The sequence below is a fragment of the Suricata suricatta genome, chromosome 6, assembly GCF_006229205.1.
Source record: "Suricata suricatta isolate VVHF042 chromosome 6, meerkat_22Aug2017_6uvM2_HiC, whole genome shotgun sequence".
NCBI lineage: Eukaryota > Metazoa > Chordata > Mammalia > Carnivora > Herpestidae > Suricata > Suricata suricatta.
Window position 1 is genome coordinate 16,396,040 of NC_043705.1, and position 19,323 is coordinate 16,415,362.

A 19,323-nucleotide genomic window follows, 5' to 3' on the forward strand; every position below is an offset into this window, starting at 1 on the left:
ACAGGAAAATACCAATCAAATGACAACTTTTAAATACAAAAAATATGGAAGTGGGACAGAAGAGGCTTCAATGGGAACACTCTAGGAAGAAAGCAAAACTCTTGGGAAAATCTCTATGCTCTTCGGGGAAAGACAATTTGGCATGCCAGCAAGCTCATGCATGGAAGTAAGGAAACAATTACTTTCAGAGTTGGAACCCTGGGATTCTGGGAAGGTTTGTCTGCAACAAAATTCTCACCTACCTTTTGTTATCTCTCCCCCTTGAAATTTCTCCTGGAGAGATTCTTGGGGGCAAGCAGCGTGAGGCTTTGTTTCCACCAATCCCCAGAAGTGGTTATTATGCATTATTATTATTAATGGTGAATTGTTTGATCTAACACCTAAAGGCATGGATGTTCAATGAAAATTAAGAGAGGGAGACCAATTTGGAGCATGGACCACTGCCCTGGAAGTATGAGATCACTCGGTTGGGGTTAGAAAGATGAGAAAGATTCTACTGCTTTAGGAAAGGTGAAAGTAGGATGTAGGTTGGGGGGTGGGGGGAAGATATTCTATTTAAGTCATATTTCTTCCTAGGATTTTAGGACTACTTCCGTTTTAGTTTTCTTCCTTTTTTTTTTTAGTGTTGGTTTATTTTTGAGAGAGAAAGAGACAGAGTGCAAGTGGGGGAGGGGCAGAGAGAGAGGGAGAAACAGAATCCAAAGCAGGCTCCAGGCTCTGAGCTGTCGGCACAGAGCCCCGCATCCAGCGGGAACTCACAAACTGTGAGATCATGACCTGAACAGAGGTTGGATGCTTAATAGACTGAGCCATCCAGGTGCCGCCAGTTTTAGTTCTCTAAAGTTAGGACAAGGATGATGCTTTATGCTTTCTGGTAGTTTCTCTAAAAACACATGGTACAATGTGACAGGAAAAGAACGCAAGCTTCGGAATCAGAACCCAATTTGAAACCACTCCCCACCTCAGGCAACACTTGAAGTCTCTGAGACTAAGCGGGGCTAAGGATAGGCCGGTGGACATATGTGAGTTACCTACCCAGGATTCAGTTCTCTCATCTGCTGTCTTGGAAAACTCCTGTGTATTTCCCAGCCAGTGGAAGTTTGGCAAAGATTAAACCCGATCTTACCTCTGAGAGTTGACTTTGATGGGTGCAAGCCAATCACTTCACCTCATTTAGGCTAAAACTGTATGGAGAGACATTCTGGGGGGACTTTGGGAATAGGTACTAACTCGCCTACTAGAAGGGACACTCTATCCCTATGTGTGGTGCCCTGTGTTGGGAGTCTTGGAGCCGCTGCAGCCATTATTCTACCAAAAGGAAGTCATCTGACATTGAATTTGACATATGAAAGAGGGCAGGGCTAAAAAAACTACAGAAGAATTCAGGTAGAGCAGTCTTGAAACCGTACCTGAAACCTCACCTACAGCTGCAAGTTTTAGTTATACAAGCTGGTAAATTCCTTCTGCTACATAAATTGGGTTTTCGTGTATATTCTGTTATATGCCATCAAAAGATTGCTTAACCCATATGTGAGTTTCTTGTGGGTTTTGTGAAGATTATGGCCTAGCATAATACTTCATATGTAAATATTAGGGGTGCCTGGGTGGCTCAGTCGGTTAAGCCTCCGGCTTCGGCTCAGGTCAGATCTCACGTTCGTGGGTTCGAGCCCCGCGTCAGGCTCTGTGCTGACAGCCAGCTCAGAGCCTGGAGCCTGCTTCCAGTTCTGTGTCTCCTTCTCTCTCTGCCCCTCCCTCTCTCATGCTCTGTCTCTCTCTGTATCAAAAATAAATAAAACATTAAAAAAAAAAGTTTTAAAAAAATATTAGTTCAAGCAATTTTAGTTTCTTTACAAAAATGGGGAATACCTATTAGGCCATTATATATAAGATGTGGTGCCAAGTCATGTTCTAGGTCTATGTAGATAAATAAAACTGGATCCCTACTCTCAAGGAGTTCACAAACCACCAATTGATGTGTACTAGTCTTTCAATAAAGTTCTTGGCTATCACTGAGAAAGTATAAGCAAGCAGAGACTGGGTTCTTTCATGTGGAATACAGAGTTAGGTCACCCAGAACATAAAAAGTTAATTCATGAATACAGAAACAACAGACTGTAATGCTAAGTCACCTGAATATATTAACATGGGCTGTAATAATTAAGGCAGTCTAATACATTTTTTGAGAAACTTATAAACAGCATAGAATCAATGTTAGGTAGGTTTTAGCTGTGCTTTCCACGTCTTCACAAATTACAGTGACTGCAGGGCCACTACTGGTATCCTGTAAAAATAAAAACATTCTTCTGTGACTCAGGGTAATTCTGAAGGCTCAGTACAGCACGGTTTTGAAAATATTCTATTTAAGTAAATTTAACACAGTTCTAAAGAATTTGCAGATATTTCATAACACAGAAGCAGTCCTTTCAAGATTTCCAGTTGAACCTCTTTTGCTAGTAGTGTGTGTGCAGTGGGAGAGTACTATTTTTAGAGCCCAAATACAGTTGCTATTATGAGCATTTTCTTAAGAGGAGTAATACTCATCGGTAAATATTACTTAAAGTCAGTTGGCTTTTGTAGTGAGTTAGCTCTATTACTTGATAGTTTGGGGAACACTACCTGGTATATTGTTATGACTCTACCTAATGTACTTCTTACACTAGTGTCACACGGAATTGGGTTTTATAACAACTATTTGCATAGTATAACTTTGCAAAGTAATTTCCTTCTGCTGTGTCATTCTTTGCACATGGGAGCACCAACCCCGAAGTGGGAGGACATCTGTAAGTCAGAATTGAGGTGCCTGGGTGGCTCAGTCGGTTAAGCATCTGATTTCATCTCAGGTCACGATCTTGCAGTACTTTGGTTCGAGTCCCACGTCAGGCTCTGTGCTGACAGCTCAGAGCCTGGAGCCTGCTTTGGATTCTGGGTCTCCCTTTCTCTCGGCCCCTCCCCGCCTCTCAAAAGTAAGTAAACATTAAAAAAAAGTCAGAGTACATCAATAAAAGGTTTAGAAAGTGTCACTGATGTGGTAATTAGGTTGGTTTCAAAAAACAAGCATAAGAACCCAAGCTATGTCTAAGATAATTTCCTCTGTTATTTCAATGCAATCCACTCTAGCCAAAGGACTCTCTTTTAGAATCGCAAGTGTGGGCCTATTTAAATGATATTTCAGTAAGTAGTTTCAATAAATAATATCTGGTTTCACTTTCACAGGCAAAAATTGATCAATAATGAGTATATGGAATTAAGATAGCTTCTCTTGCGGGTAGGAAAGAATATCTATGTAGTACTTCTCAATGAAGCAATGTGGTTTCTCAACAAATGAGAATTGAAAAGGAAAAGAAGGAAGATAAGGTAATAAGATAAGGAATAAATACATGTTGCTGCGAATCGCCATCCTGATGTGTCATTTAACTTAGGATGGCTGGGTGATAAAACATTCTGTGCTCACCCAAGAGTTTGAACTAAACTTTTGGATCTCCTGTTTGCTAGCTACAGTTGCCTTCCAAGTTTCACAATTCTTTCCTGACCCACGCACTACAATGTTAGGTATAAAAAACTTTGCTTTACATTGAAAACATGAAGCAGAGAGGTATACCCAAAAAAGATGAACTGGCCAGCAACCATTACAAAGAGAAGAACTTTGTTCCCTGTTTCATGGTGTTGGTTTCTTTTTTCCTCTTTGTTCATTTGTGCTGTATCAGCTTGAGGTCAATTCCGATGATGAATGGTTCTGTCTCCTCGTCTTCTTCATCTTCAGGGTAAATCCTTGTTCGCTTATGCAGAATTCAAGTAATTCAAGACCTTTTGGAACTGAGTCAGTCCTTGTGCATCTTTGATAAAAAGTGAAGGTCACTTTCAAGTGAGACAAGGTGGTGTAGACCTCTTTTGCCCCTGAACCTTCCTGCTAAGTGTAACTATAAACCTTAGAAAGGGTACAAGTGACAACCAAAGGAGAAATGTAAAACGTGTTTAGAAGAAAGGTAGTTTGGGTGTCTCCTGTACTCCTACCCAACAGAAGAAGGTCACCCAGACCCAGAGTTTCTTGACTTTCAACTTAGCAATAGAAGGCAGCTTCCCCAGATTACACTGGAGTCCCTCTAACATCAAGTGACCCTCACATCCCAATAAGGGGGATGGATTGGGAACATTGCTAGAAATAAGAGACTGAAGGAGGTACTGTTTTTCTCTGCTGGACCTGAGATTCTCCTTTTCAATTCTTTCCCATGGAGAGATAGTGAGGGAGATACACAGAGTTAGTAGATGAGATGCAGTAGCCTGATCTGGGAGATCTCTTTGTCCCCAGAGGCCCAAAACTCTCCTCCCTCACTCAGAAACACCCAGGGCAGCAGGGGGAGGTGGGGTGGGGAGGGACCAGTACAGGAACTTATTTTAAAGATGAATTTATACCAATTTTACACAATCTCTTCCCGATAAAAGAAGAGGAGATGATGTTTCCCAACTTGTTTTATGAGGCTAGTATTACCCTGATACCCAAACCAGACAAAGTCAGCATCAAAAACCAAACAAAGAGCAAAAGTACAGATTAATATATCTTAAGAATATAGATGCAAAAATCTTTAACCAAAATAATAGCAAACCAATTTTAACAGTGTGTTAAAAATTGTATACCATGATCAGGAAGGATTTATTCCAATTTTACAAGGCTGGTTAAATGCTCAAAAATCAATCACTATAATCTACTATATCATAGGCTAAAGAAGAAAAATCATAACATCATGCTAGTGGATTTAGAAAAAGCACCTGGCTGCATAAACCTATTTATGATCAAAACTTCCAGAAAATTAGGAATATCAGGTAATTAGCACAACCTGATACGCAACTACTATCATACTTGATGGTAAAAGACTAAGGTCAAGGTAAGGAAATCCATTCTCACCATCTTAATCACCATAGCACTGGGAGGGCTAACCACTGTGATAAGGCAAGAAAAGAAAATAAAAGGCATACATTTTGGAAAGGAAGAAATAAAACAATCTCTCTTGGCAGATGACATGATTGTCTACACAGACTATCCCGAGAAAGTTAGAAAACAAAGCCCCTCAGAGTAGTAAGGAAGTTCAGCAAGATCACAGAGTACAAGATCAATACACAAAAGTCAAACACATTTATATATACTAACAATGGATACCCAGAAACTACAATCAATAATGCAATTACCCTGGTGACTGGGTGGCTCAGTCAGTTAAACGTCCGATTTCAGCTCAGGTCATGATCTTGTAAGGACACAGCTCTGAAACTGACTCCATGAGACACTAGAAGTGCACACATTGCCCAAGGAAGAAGGGACCACCCTTGTAACACCCAATCAGGAAAGACCAGCTAACACCTTTAACTTTTCCAAGGGCAGGCCTAAAGATGGAGGCTAAGACTAGTCATGCCCTACGTGAGGGTCCTAGTCATGCCCCACGTGAGGGTCCTAGGCCCACTCTGTGATTGGTCAAAGTTACTGCCAGTATTGATAGAAGGTAGGGATTGGATCCCTGTGCCTGTGTCGCCATTTCCTGTAATGCCCGCTTCCTAAAAGAGGCCCTGCCCCGCCATGTTTGGGGCTCACCTCACGTGGATCCAGTGTGTTGGGAGTCTGTGAGCCCAAGCTTATATAAGCCCGTAATAAAGCCCTTTGCTTTTGCATGCATGACTCTGTCTCCCAGGTAGCCTCTGGCTTTTGGGGGTGATATTGGAAACTTGAGTATTACATATGGTGCATTGGCTGAGAAATCTGCCCCCCCAGAGCTCCTGGGACCCCGACACGTTGGGTCTGATCGCCTGCTGGTGAGTGCGCTGATTTTCTTGTCCTTCTGTGTCTAAGTCTTTCTTGTTTGTCTGGTCGGTTTTCTTTGTGTGCGCAGGCCCTTGTGTGTGGGGCCTAGGCAGGAGGTGGCCAAAACGATCTCTTTGGGGCCTCAAAGGAGCCAGTTGGATGTGCTGCAGAAAAATCGGGGCTGTGGGTGCCAGGAGACGTCTCGGACCCACTCTGAATTGGGTGAGTGGGATCTAGGATCCCACCAGGAGGCCAGAGAGCCGGTTCACCTGTAGGGGGTTTTGCTGGTGGCAGCAGTGTAACCTCTTTAGGAACAGGGGGAGACTGGAGTAAATCTCCTCTTGCCAGGATTCTGGTGGCTCTCTGGAACAGGTCGTACCGGCGGTGCAAGGGAAAGCTGGGTGCCCTTGGCTTAGCCATAGAGCCAACTTGTGTCTGTCTCTCTGTGCATCTGTTTGCTGTGCATCTGTTTGTCTAAGTATAATTTTTCGTTGTGACTGACTGAAGAGGACATGGGACAATTTACTTCGAATCACTAGACCTAGTTCTGCTTCACTTCAAGAAAGTTGGGATTCGAGCTCACAATCTATCGGTGGATGTCAGGAAAGGGAAGATCTCTTTTTTTTGCAGGAACAAATGGCCAACTTCGACATCGGATGGCCAGAAGATGGGACGTTTGACCTCCCCACCATGGTTAAAATGTTTTCTGTCTCCTAGGATCTTAGCGGCCACGAAAATTACTGCCACCTGAGAAACCAAAAGTATTGGCGCTCTTCAGTAACATTTCTGGCTTCCCCTCCCACTCTTTGTTTCTGCACCTACTTGGGTGTGATATGCCTCATTGTCTCCTCCCAGCCTCAGGGGCTAAGAGCAAAAGGCACTCCCAAGGACGTCTAGGTCTTAGGAGCTGGGACACTCTTGTCTTTTCTGCCACCCTGAAAATGGCGCCAGTAATCTGTAAAAGTCACGTGTTAGAACCTCCAGAGTTAAGCTAGTTTATCATCTAAATTTTGAATGCACATGTGCTTTTGTCTGGGGTATTAAGTGGAAGCTTGGACACAACTTCCCACCCCAGGGCCAAACCGAGACATTGGTCAGCCCTTTAGTAAATCTGTAAACACCTCTTTTGTGGCCACTTCTGTACTTGTTTGTCCAGTTGTTATTGTCACTGTTTTTGGTCTTGTCTACGGAAATTTTACGGGAGGGAATGTAATAACCTCTGGTGTGTATGTAAGTGTGAATGGGCTGCTCGGTCTGGCCTGCCTGCCAAGTTCCAGTCTGTGGCTCCACGGGTGGGCATCCTTAAGATCCCGAAAAGCCCATGGGACTGTGCAGAGGAGGAGACCTTATTGGTCTGGCTGAGATAAAATCATACTGAAGGGGACACTGACTCTCTGTGTTCCTCTGCCTTGTAGAAGTGAGGGCTTCTCCCTCATTCAATTCCCAGGTTAACAGCTAAAAGTTTAAAACTGAAAACTCTCCTCCTCTGCCCCTCTTGCTCTCCCTTCCCCCATTCTTTCTTCTGTACCACCTGGGCAGGGAGAGGCCAACCTGCATAAATTGCCGGAGGCAACAAGTTCCTCCTTCTACCCTAGGTGATGAGAAACAAAAGACTACGGGAGCTAGATTTTTGCATCAAATTTCCAGGTCAAAATTAACTGGGGAACAAAGGGTCTCACTTGGGCTCATTCAGTGTTTGAATTAATCTAAGTCTGTTGGCTTGCTTGTGCCTGGGTTTGATATGGTTCAAATATGTTCCTGTTAGGTAATAGTTAATTTGGTCTGTCTCAGTTTTCATAGGTAATTGTTAAGATTTTGCTTGATAATAAATTGAGATTAAATTCATTGGCTGTCTGACAAGTTAAAAACTAAAGCACAAGCCACAACTAGTGATTGGTATATTGGTATAGGATGAGGTCTGTAGATGCTTCTGCTTTTGACTTGTGGCAAAACAACTGGGGATATCTGAAACTGTTAAAAAGCTGCTTTGTACTTAATTGGTTCATAAGTTTACCATCTAAGAAAAGTTCTGGTTACTAAGCCCTCAATGGGAGACTAAGGTTTCTAAGAGTTAAAATTCTGCTAAGTGTACTTCAGACTGATGGGAAAAATAAGAAAAGCAACCCTATATGCAGAAAACTGGGGCTATGTAAGGAAAATATAAGAAATAAAAGTACATTTTTGTTGAGGTTAAAAGAAAGTAATTTTTGTCTTAGATGAGACTGGTTGTTTGGAGAGAAATGGCTTTGGGGAAAAAGTTTAAAGGCAAAGGAAAGTTGCCAAAGGTTCCTGTAGGGAAATCATTTAAAAAAAGAAATTTTATGTGTGAGGTTGAGATGAATGGAATATTAAAGGTATATTGGTAAAAGGTTAAAATTCTGCTTTTCTCTTCATTCAAAAGACAAATTTTTCCGGACCTTTGGTCTCCTCTTGTTAAGACTATGTAAATGAAGGGTTTCTCTTTTGTTAAGACAAAAGTTTTAGGTCTTATCTTTTTCAGATCTTCGATTGCTTAGTTAAAACTTCTCTGAGGTTAAAAAAGTTAGGTTTTGCTGAAGGATCTCAAAGGCAAATAAGATCTTTTATTGCCACTTTGGTTAAATAAATAGAGTTTTCAAATTAGTAACAATTTGTAATTCTATTTAGGATATGCTTTGTAACTTCCTAAGGTTTTAACAAATTTCCCAGTGTTCAAATTGTAGAGATATCTTTTGACCAATTAGGCCCTTTCATTCAGGATGCCAAGTTACTTAAAAAACAACAACAACAACAACAAAACACTGATTGTACAGTGGTAAACCTTAGGTTATATAGCATGGGTAAAAGCTGCAACTGCTCAAATATATGTGCAGTTCCTAAAGTCGTAATGTTTTGGTATAAGATCATTACTTAACACCTTTAGTAATCAAAATGGTAAGTGTAGATTTTGTCACAAAGTTGTAAAGAGGACTTTTGGGGACAAATGCAGTATTTGACATCTTTTAGGTTAGTACTAAAATGGGTAGAAATTTCCAGAGCTAGAAGCTGCATTCAAGCTGAACAAGAATTAGGAACATAGGACCAAGTGAACTGAAAATTATGGTTTTGTAACTCTTGTTGGAAACATTGCTGGTCCTTTAGTGTTTGCTTATCCAGATTTAAAAAAACTTTCTTGTGAGAAATCTGTGATGTTCAAAAATGTTATAAAGTATTTGTAATCTAGAGCATTTATCTTTTCTCTCTACTTAAACCATCTGAAAATCAAAAACTCACAGTGAGTATTCTTTCTTTCATGGCAATTACAATTGTTTGCACACGTTCAATAAGAATCTGTTCATTTTATAGTAGGACACCATTGGAAATACTGGTTGTTTTACCAAGGCTTTGACTGGAATGTCCTATTCGAGAGTCATGCATAGGCTCAGAAATGACCTGACAGCTTTCAGGAACTAAGATTGACTTTATGGAACATGGAGCCATAAAGCCTCGTGGAGATGTTGGCTGGATACCTTGCTCACAGAGTTCCCAGCAGCCTCCTCAGGTGAGTAAAGAAGGTCACTTCCTGGCAGGTGCAGGAACCTCAGCATATGTTGGGAGCCTCGGGAAGAGGGATTTGCCCAATTCAACAGGTATTGCAGGCCTGTCTGATGGAAAGTGCTTGGCTTGGCTTCTGGCCCAGAGCGGCTACTAAGTTCAACCTGGAGATTCCTTATAAAAGGACCCAGCAAAGCAAGCCTTAGAAAGTCCTCATGAACAATCCTTATTCTTGCTGAGCTTATGTAAATAATTAGGCCAGGGTTGTTAAGACTGGACTCGTTCCACCAATGCATTAGTCTCAATTTGGCTATTTCTGATAATGGAGTTTTTTTTAGAGAGAAAAAGTGTTTCATCAATGCACTACTATAAATGTAATTCTAGTTCTGAGTGTCTAATATTTGTTGTTGGATCTCAGGCTTGTTAGTCTGTGAGGATGATACTTAAAATGGGAGTCACGCCTTTTTAAAAGACTTAAAGGTGGAATTCACAGATATGCAACTAAACAAAAAGTTCAGCCTCTATTAAAGTTTCAGGGATCTCTCTGGAGTTAAGTGGACCAACTCAGAAGAACCCTCAACCTGGTGAGGTGATCCAGATCCAGTCGATCAGCTTGAGCTGATCCTCAAAAAGACTCTGACTCCACAGATCTCCAGCCCTGCTCCAGCCACACCCCAGAAGCTGGCTGGTCTAGCACGGCAGAAGCCTGAGGAATCACCGGTCCAGTAAAATAAACTGTCCTGTCTCTTTGCCATCAGACTGGCAAATGTTGCCCCAGAAAGCTGGGGAAAGAGCAAAAGTTCCTGATAGGATGTTCTGTTGTATTAATTGCCTCTGATCTGGGCATGGGATTTCAACATGACAAGAGGTGGGAGGAACATACGCCTCTACAGCAGACTCTAATGGGGGGTCCTCAAGTGGCTGCTAGGCGGCCCACCAATCTGGCTAAGGATAGTAATGTAGAAAGAATCATAAAGGCATATTGCACTTATACACCCAAGGATCCTGAAAAATGAGGAAATAAATTGGCTGTCATTCTTACTTTTGTAAACCAGACCACATCAGATATTAAAAGCCCTAAAAGAGACCCTTACCAAATTATCCATGGAGACCAGCAAAAGTTGAGTAGTTCTCCTTCCCTATGCCCTTTACAGGATGAGAAATTCCCCTTACACCAAGGAAGGCTATGCCAGGCTTTAGGGGAACAATGTTACTTCTATGCCAATAGCTCAGGAATTGTACAGGATAGTCCAGCTATGGTTCGCGGCCACCAAAAGAGAGGTGAAGAACAAGGAGCCAAAACCAAAATTGGTATACTTTTAATGTTTGGCTCTTGTATTATTGATAAGATCATAACATTTGTCAAAGAGCAGGTAAATGCTATTCTGTTAATGGTCTTAAGAGCATGTAGCCTTAAACCAGAACAATGGTAACGTAGCTGACCCAGGATTGGGTCAGTTACAAGACAGAGGGGGGAATGTAAGGACGCAGGTCTGAAACTGACTCCATGAGACAATAGAAGTGCACACATTGCCCAAGGAAGAAGGGACCACCCTTGTAACACCCAATCAGGAAAGACCAGCTAACACCTTTAACATTTCCAAGGGCAAGCCTAAAGATGGAGGTTAAGACTAGTCACGCCCCACGTGAGGGTCCTGCGCCCGCTCTGTGATGGGTCAAAATTACTGCCAGTATTGATAGTGGGTAGGGATTGGATGCTGTGCCTGTGTCGCCATTTCCTGTAATGCCCGCTTCCTAAAAGAGCCCCTACCCCGCCATGTTTGGGGCTCACCTCACGTGGATCCAGTGTGTTGGGAGTCTGTGAGCCCGAGCTTATATAAGCCCGTAATAAGGCCCTTTGCTTTTGCATGCGTGACTTGGTCTCCCAGGTAGTCTCGGGTTTTGGGGGGTGATATTGGAAACTTGGGTATAACAATCTCACAGTTTATGGGTTTGATCTGCGTGTTGGGCTCTGCTGACAGCTAGCTCAGTGCTTAGAGCCTGCTTCAGATTCTGAGTGTCTCTCTGTGCCCCTCCCCTGGTTGCACTGTCTCTGTCTCTCAAAAATAAAACATAAAATGTTTAAAAATAATGCAATTACCATTTATAATTGCTCCAAAGTAAATGTAATACTTACACATGCCTATAAGAAATCATATATGGAATCTGTATGCTGAAAATTCCAAAATGCTAAAAATTTTTAAATGCTGATAAAGGAAATCAAAGAATACATAACTATAGAGACATATCAAATTCACAGATAGGAAATCTCGACTGAGTAAAGACGTCAATACTCAAATTTTTATATAGATTTAATGCAATTCCTATCAAAATTCCAGCAAGAGTTTTTGAGGACATAAACAAGCTTATTTGAAAATTTATATGGTGAGTTATGGTTCCTAGAATAGCTTTAATAATAATGAAAAAAAAGAATAAAGCAAAAAGCATTACTCCCCCTGATGTTATGGCTTTATAACCACATACTACAGTCATCCAGAATATAGTGTTAGCAGAGGGATACCTATAGAAGTCAATGGAATGGAATAGAAAACTTATATACAATGGAGTATTACATGGCAATGAGAAACCTACTGGAGGACCAGGGGGAGGGAAAGAGAGTTGGGGAGAGAGAGGGATGCAAAACCTGAGACTATTGAATACTGAAAACGAACTGAGGGTTGAAGAGGAAGAGGGAGGGGGGAAAAGAGGTGGTGGTGATGGAGGAGGGCACTTGTGGAGAAGACCACTGGGTGTTGTATGGAAACCAATTTGACAATAAACTACTTTAAAAAAAAAAAAAACTTAGAAACAGACCCACACAAATATACTTGACTGCTTCTTGACAAAGAGGCCAAGCCAATTCAAAGGAGAATGGTAGATTTCTTAAATAGAGCTGGAGCAGGTGAACAAGCAATTGAATAAGCAAAATGAAATCACACACACACAAAACCTCAAACTTAACCTCAAACCTATATGGATGGCAAGGAATCACATGAAAAGATCTTCAAAATCTTTAGCGTTTAGGGAAATGCAAATTAAAACAACAACAAGATATCACTGCACACCCACCAGAATGGCTAAAATAAAAAATAGTGACAGCAGCACATTCTGGTGAGGATGTGGAGGATCTGGGGCACTCATGCATTGCTGACTGAAGCGCAAAATGGTTGGGCCACTCTGGAGAACAGGTTGGCAGTTAAAAAAAGTCAAACATCTAACTACTACCCAACTCAGCGTTGCATTTCTGGGCATTTATCCTGGAAAAATGAATGCTCGTGCTCACACACAAAAAAGTATACTCAAATGTTCACAGCAGCTTTATCCATAGCAACTAAAAATTGCAATTGGTCAAGATGTCTTTCTATAGGTAAGTGGTTCACACACTGGGGTAAATATGTAACATGGAAAACTCAGCAATAAAAAAGAAAGGGCTATTGATACATACCATGACTTGGGGAAAGCACCAGGAAATTATGCTGAACTAAAATGTCAATTCCAAAAAGTTATACACTGTATGGTTCCATTTATGTAACACTTTTGAAAAAAACAAACCTTTAGAAGTGGAAGACAGGCTGCCAGGAGTTGGAGTGAGGAGGGTCATTTCAGGGGAGGGAGGAGGGAGGGAAGTGTGGTTATAAAGGCACGGCTTTTATTTTACAAAGAGAGAGCTGGGGATCCTTGGAGTGTTTAGTATCACAACAGTGCTGGATTTATGAGCCTATGGAGGTGATAATATTGTATAGAAGTTCATGTACACACAACTGGGTATAAGTGAAACTGGGGAAATCAGAATAAAGTTGATGGATTTTTATTAATGGCAATATCCTGGTTGGGTTATTATACTATAGTTTAGCCAATGTTATCCTTAGGGGTAAACTGGAAATAATGTACAAGGGATCTCTGTATTATTTCTTATAAATGCATGTGATCTATAATTGTTTCAATAAAAATTTCAGTTAGAAGTAAAAAAGTCAGCTATATACGCCAAAACATAAAGTTTATAAAATTAGGACAATTAAAGGAAACCAGTTGCAAATATATGAACCTTCATGATCTAATTTCAAAAGCTGAAAAACATGAACAGAATAAAATAATCTGAGATAACTTTTTACAGATGATTCATCCATAAAGGATTCTTCTATGTAATGAGGGTATTTGTCATAATATTTGAACTTTAGGGAAATTCTTGTCCTTTCAAAAATGCTCTTTGGTTGGGGCACTGGGGTAGCTCAGAAGTTAAATGTCCAACTTCTCTGCCCAGGTCATGATCTCACAGTTTGTGAGTTCAAACCCTGCATGGAACTCTCGGCTGACCACACAAAGCCCACTTCAGATCCTCTGTTTCCCTCTTTCTTTGCCTTTCTTCCTCTCTCTCTCTCTCTCTCTCAAAACAAATAATAAAACATTAAAAATGATCTTTGGTGCTTCTGACAGAAATAATACAGTATTTGGAAATTGGCTGGTATCAATTCTAACATCAGTGACTGGAAATATTTTGACATGTGTTTGAGTAAAATATTCCTATATAAATTCTAATTCCTCCAAGTATCAAACATTTTTTAATGTTTATTTTTGAGAGACAGAGAGAGAGGGAGAGTGAGAGTGAGACAGAGAGTGGGAGAGGGGCAGAGAGAAGAAGACACAGAATCTGAAGCAGACTCCAGGCTCTGAGCTGTCAGCACAGAGTCCTTATGCAGCGCTGGAACCCACTGACCATGAGATCATGACCTGAGCTGAAGTCAGACACTTAGCCGACTGAGTCAGGCAGGTGCCCCAAATTCCTCCAAGTATTTTTAATGTACAAGGAACAATCTTTCCTTATTCTCCGATTTTATGGTCTTAAGAAAATGTAATTTAAAAATAATGTTTGTTTATGTATGTATGTATGTATTTATTTAGAGACAGGGCATGAGAAAGGGAGGGACAGAGAGGGTGGCGGGAAGAGAATGCCAAGCAGGCTCCAAGCTGTTAGGGCAGAGCCCAATGCGGGGCTCAAACTTACGAATCATGACATTATGACCTGAGCCGAATTCAAATATCCAATGCTCAATCAATTCAGCCACCCAAGAGCCCCAAGAAAGTGTAGTTTTTTTAAAAAAAAGCTTTCAATGTTTTTATTTATTTTTGAGAGAGAGAGAGAGCAAGCAGGGAGGGGCAGAGAGAGAGGGAGACAAGAATCCAAAGCAGGCTCCAGGCTCTGAGCTGTCAGCACACAGCCTGTCATGGGGCTTCAACCCCTAAACTGGGAGATCATGACCTGAGTCAAAGTTAGACGCTTAACCAATTAAGCCACCCAGGAGCCCTGAGAAAGTGGAATTTTTAATAAAAGTATAACTTATAAGAAGAGCTTAGCCATATACTGTGACTATTTTCTACTTTTGTGTTGAACCAATTCATGAGGTCATCTACAGGGATGTTCAGTTTTCTACATGGCCACATTTATCCTTTTTACAATAATTAAGGTCATTGTAAGGAGGGTAAAATATAAATCATTCAGAGATATATGACATATACCTGTCCAGTGCTCCTTTCAGCATGGTGTCAAAAGCCTTCAAACATGAAATTCTGGTAGGATGCTCTATCTTCTGTTGTTCCTCCTTAGTGCAGATTAGAAGAGAGATGAAAGGAAGTAGGAAATAGGTAAAAACATCACGTGGCGCTAACGATCATTTTTTTTTCTCTAGATAATGAATATATTGGGGCGCCTGGGTGGCTCAGTTGGTTAAGCATCCAATTTCAGCTCAGGTCATGATCTCAAGGTTTGTGAGTTTGAGCCCCGCATAGGACTCTCTGCTGTCAGTATGGAAGTCTGCTTTAGATCCTCTGACCCCCCCTCCTCTCTGCCCGTCCTTCACTTGCACTCTCTCTCTCTCTCAAAAATAAATAAACATTAAAAAAAATTTTTTAAAGATAAACATATAGAATGACTCATAGTACCAATGGATAAACCTATCCCTGACAGTATGCCCAAAAGCTTGATGTGTCGGTACGTTTTTCATCGCAATGTGGTAATATGATCCATTTGAACTTAGTTCTGAGGTTGTGATCTTCCACAGTTCATCCCTGGCCTACAGAAAACTATGTAAAGGTTTAACTTTAACCAGGGGGTTGGCCTATGATGGCAGTAAGGATCCCAAAACAACAATAACAACAATAATAAATTAATGTACGGGAATGCAGGAAAGTTAATTCAAAACTACAAGCAGACCAGAAATTACATGCCTAAAAGCCCTTCAGTTTGGAAAGGGTCTGAGTCAGCCAGAATTCCCCTGGCACTTCTGCCTCCCACAGTCAGTGGGAACCACATCAGCTCTCAGAAGCACGTGTGCATTCGGAGCGGCGGGCATGCTGCCAGTGCAGTCTCTCCATGGGGATCGCCTTTTACATCAACCATCAGAGAACCATCAGCCCGTGAAAGACAAAGCAAATGCAGTGTCTCATATCTAAAATGCAGAGAGATCTTAGCTAATATTTTTTAAATACATACTAATATTAGATATTTTTGTGGCTGGCAATAGTTTTATAGGCACTGCAATTTTTATTATAGTTTCAACTTTTAACAGTCATCATATTATCTGTTAATCTTCTAAAATGTACTCCATGGTCTTTAAACCCTTGAGAGTTAATTAAGTTAAAATGAAATGCTATTCTGAGCATCAAAGAGCAATTCCACTAATGAGGAAAATAGAAGGAGGTCTTTATTTTCAGGACGTTTGTTATCAAAAAGAATATTATTATAGGAAAGTCTGTTTTGTGATCTCTAACTGATAAAGAATAAAGGACAAAAGCTGGAGTGTCTTGGCCAGTGTCAATAGCCAGAATATTTTGCTGGGACCTATACTGGTACCAAGAAGTATTCTTAGTATGGTAATAACCAGGCAGATGGAAACAGTGATGTGCTGGCCAGTCAACTGCTAAATAATGAGGAATTTTGTAAAATGATTGGTACCACTGTGGTAGCTTAAAATTCGCCATGGCGGGAATGTTTACACAACGGAAATTAGCAAATTCTGCAAATCATAGCTCCCTTCTCCTCTTCAGAGAACTAGGAGTTAAACACTGACCACCATACCACTGGATGTAACTCACCTTGGTGGAGTAAGTGGTTTCTTACATTTGTAATTTTGAGAGGAGGACCTGAGGAAGGTCCTACCTATTTTGAGATAACTTCTTAACCAGTTTGCTACAATGATCCTTCGGCCACTGTTAGATAATGTACTCAGAAAATCGGTCTGATGGTGAGCGATAACTTAGAAAATTAGAGTAAACTGCTGTGTGCAGTCTTGTATAGTTTAGAGCTCTCCACATGGTAGGCGCCATTTGATCTTTACAAATGGTCCTGGAAAGCAGGTTTCAGTGTTATTCTCATTTTACAGGTGTGGTAATTGAAGCTCAAATGGATTTAGTGTCTTGTCCAAGGTTACACACCAATGATGGGACAGATCAACTGAGGCCTTCCATTGCTAACTTAAGAAAACTTCTACTATGTCATGTTTTAGAAGGAAAACTTGGGCACACAAGCTAATTTGGCTTGGAAAATCTGGGTTGGAGAAGGGTGTGGAGGATGCACTGGGGCTCCAATAATAGGTAGAACATTTCCAAGCAACCAGGGAACAACAAAATAGTACCAGATAGTTAAGCAGTGAATAGCTCAGGACAAACTATAATATCAGAAGAAGACTAGGAATTGTGCCAAAGGCAAGGCTGCCTTCAACAACAGGTGATTTACTGAAGTCATTAAAAAAGTAGCCCCACTCCTAACCTTGAAGATATTTAGAGAGGTAAGTTTGGTTAAGGGTCATCTTAGCAATTTACATCATTCTAGGTAAAGGGGTGGTTTGTGTGGGTGCTGAAGTGGATTGGTGTGGAGAACAGGAGGCCAGGGAGAAATGATCATAGCAACTTTGTTCTAATGTACAGAGGCCTAGGGTGTAGATGATTTGAACCAAAGAATGATCTCGGGATTAGCTCAGGTTCTAGAAGTGGGATTAAAGTGGAATTCATTTCATAACCGTGGATGTGATTTAGCTCCCAAAGACAGACGCACTTTACTTCCTGTGCTTTATTTCCGGTAGTTTTATGAAGGCAGTCATCATAATCCAACCTGAGATCTGGGAGTCTACAGTTTGTAGAAAGAGATGGAATTAAAAATGGAAGAAAAAACATTTATATCAGAGATCAACAAACCTTTACTCTGAAAGGGACATGGGTCCAGGAGTTTTTTTGAGGTTAATGTGGTTCAATTTGCTTGTTCATACGAGGCAATACAGAGTCAATGTCTCCAAAAGTATGTGTGTGCCAGGGTGGTGGTGGTGGTGGCGGATGGGTGACATAAAAACAAGTACACTCTACAACAGAACACCACCTGTCTTCGTGTTATATACATAAGCATGCTTATATATTATACACACACATATAGGCTATATGACAGATATCATGTATATACTATATAAAGGCAACATCACACACACACACACATTTAGAATGTGGGCAGCTACAAACTTACAGAGACACCCTTGTGACTGCCCACCCCATCCTACTTCTTGTTCAGGCCTGCCCAACGGTATGGTGGCAGTCTCCTGCCACATCAGAGAATCCGTGAAACATGATCAACTTGCAGACCTTAGAGAGATACATGGGAAACTTATCAGTGAGACCACAAGGGAGAAATCCTAAAGGGAGAAAATAGATTTGAGGCAAGAAGGGGGTAAGAATTAGAGCTTTGGGGGCACACTTGGGTGGCTCAGCTGGTTAAGCATCTGACTCTTGGTTTCAGCTCAGGTCATGATCTCATGGGTCCCTGAGTTCGACCCCTGCTTTGGGCTCTGCACCAACAGCATGATGCCTGCTTAGGATTCTCTCTCTGCCCCTTTCCTGCTCGTGCTCCCTCTCTCTGTCTCTCTCTCAAAACAAAGAAACTTTAAAAACAAAATATTTAGCGCTTTGATGGGCTGGGGCATCTACAACATCATGATAGATCATTTTGTGACACATTTTGTTTTTCAGAAACATAGACATGATAATCCCTGATAAACTCATCTTAGTCACGTTCCTTAGGCTGAGACCTGATGAAGATGTGGGCTGCTTCTCACATTCTCACCTCAGACTTTCCAGGCTGTTAGAGTCCCTGCTGCATTGCTTACATTACATGGGAAAACTCTGTATTAAGGTGAGGCAGGGGTGGGGTGGGGTGGGGAGGTATGTGGAAAGGAAAGATCAAGAAATCAGTGAGAGGTTTGAGGATCTAAAGTTATTTCAAAGTTTTTGTCTCCCTAACTTCTGCTCCTCTGTGTTCCTCCACACAGTGGTTATAATGATGTGTTCAAAGAACTGATGTGGCCTCCACCGAACGGGAACAGAGTAAGGAAGGAGGCAGTGTTCTCTTATTCTCCCCACAACGAAATCACAACCCTTTGCTGGAAGGCAGCCCACACGGGTAGCGTCAAATCATGAAGCAAAGAAGGCCCTGGCTTCACCCTCAGCATGAACTGGAATGACAGGGGCACTTTAAATTCTGAACACTTGACATTTGAAAACCTTCATTTAGCCGAATGAAAGCCTCTTGGCTTGGAGAAAGAAAAGTGGCATGCCATCTCACACACACGCGCACACACACACACACACACACACCCCTCCATTACCCCCCTCTGTCACTGGCCGGCGTGCTGTGTGCTCTGTTACGACGCTCTCCCATGGAAGTGCCTGTGTAGTCTCACCTCTTCCTCCCAGGGAAATTGAATTATGTCAGGCCCTTTCTAGAATTCTCCAGTCGCTTGCTTTGACAGACCTCAACGCAAAAATGGACTTAACAAAAGTCCACAATCCCTGTGGTTCTGAAATTAAAGGAGTTCTTGGTATATGGTAGGCACTCAATAGATGGTCAGTGGTATCTTTGCTATTATTCGTGTTCGTATTATATTTGTTTGATGTGTAATGATTTGAGAGCTATTTTGTATTTAAGGTTTTTTCTTCCATCACTCATGGTGGTTTAGTTGATAGTAGCTTGGGGGCCTCATTCACCACTG